General features: G+C 41.6%; 1 pseudogene; it reads left to right on the plus strand.

Annotated features, from left to right (window-relative positions):
* Nucleotides 1-1,676, plus strand: part of LOC106892196 — a 9,544-nt pseudogene that overhangs the window by 2,241 nt on the left and 5,627 nt on the right.

A 1,676-nucleotide genomic window follows, 5' to 3' on the forward strand; every position in this document is an offset into this window, starting at 1 on the left:
AAAAAAAAGACGTTTATCTAGCACTTGTGACTTAACCGATAATAGAGTTTATTGTATTTATGTGGAAACAGAGTTTTTAGGGAAATTACGCAGAACACACGAAGCAAACTGCCTGTGTCTTTTTTTTTTAATTTTTTTTTTTTTTTCCTTTTAATTTGGGTTGGTATTTTGTTCTGATTTCTTGGCTGGGTGGGGAGGCTGGATGCAACCCTTTGTCAACACACGTAGTCATTAATTCTAAAGGAGATGAATGACGAGGACTTTAAAGAGTTAACTCTTCAGCACAGCTGCGTTAACTTTTTTAAAATTACTTTTAAATGATGTATTATTGCTAGGCTTCACTTTAAACAGTCGTGTACTGTGCAACACTGTGGTTTAAAACGAGACTTTACATCAAAAGGAAAACATGTTTTTGTCATTGTCATGAAGTTGAGCTTGTTCTCAGCTCATCTTCACTTTGTCTTTGATATTGATGAAAAAGTATCCTATTGAAAGAAAATAAATTAACACTTTTCTGTGCTCCATAGTGGAGGCGCTATTTTCCAATTTATGAGGATGACAAACTTATATATATAATATATATATAAAAGGGGGGGGGGGGGGACCTGGAGATGTTGTGGTTCGTTGGGTTGGTTTTTCGGTTTGTGTTTTTTTGGTTTTTTGTTTCTTTTTTTTGTTTTTAACACCCACCACTTTTGCTGCTGTGAGTTTTTTTATTTTTAACACCCACCACTTTTGCTGCTGTGATCTAGAAATGAATCTGGCTGCTGAAATCCGGTGACTGACTTTAAATTTTTGCCTTTTGCTGTGGGCAGTGACCACGTTTACACGATTGTTTGTGTTGTCAGCTCTTCCCCTGGCGGAGTTTTTTTGGTCTTTCTCCTCCTCTGGGTCGTGGCAAAGCTTTTTTTCCTTTATTCCTCTATTCCCGAGGGCAGCCGGCTGCGGCCCTTCCCAGCCGCTTCCTTTTTTTTCCAAAACCAGAGGAGCTTCTCGGGATGCCACCTTCATTGGACATCGTTTTTGCTGAGCTTTTGTGACGGAAAGGTTTTGATGAGGTTTTTATTTTTCTTTTCCTGACATGTTGAAGCTCCTCTCCTCCAAACTCTCAGCCACGTGGATTCGTTTTTGCGGTGGTACCCGCATCCCCCGGGGCAAGACGGGGGATGCTCTTCGGGGCCCAGAGCAAATTCAGAGAAAGGAGGGAAAGAGACCTTGTTTTGAGGCTCGCCAGGGTTTTTTTTTTCACCTTTTGAGCAGTCAGCTTCTTCATTTTGAGATCTCTTTCACCCTAGAGCAGCTGTGCTGGCCAGGGGGAGCCTGGGATGCTGCTGCCTCCCGGCACGACGCTGCCCAGGGCATCCTTCATCCCTGCTTGGAAAGAAAGGAGCATCTTTAAATCCTCTTTACAGAGAAGTGAGGCCCAGTTTGCAGTACACAAGTAATCACTGGGTTTTGGTTTTTATTTTTGTCTGTTTTGGGGTTTTTTTTTACTTTCAATACAAAACATTCCTTTTTTTTTTTTTTTTTTTTTTTGCTTGTGATATGCTCATGGGTTTGTACATGTTGCCTGAAGAAGCAGCCAAGCTAAAATGATCGTGGTTTGCCCTAGCTTTGCACAGATGCAAGCTCTCACTGGTGGTTCAAGACCACGGAAACGGTTAAGGCTGCTGAGG

This window comes from Calidris pugnax, unplaced genomic scaffold, assembly GCF_001431845.1.
Source record: "Calidris pugnax isolate Ruff unplaced genomic scaffold, ASM143184v1 scaffold75, whole genome shotgun sequence".
NCBI lineage: Eukaryota > Metazoa > Chordata > Aves > Charadriiformes > Scolopacidae > Calidris > Calidris pugnax.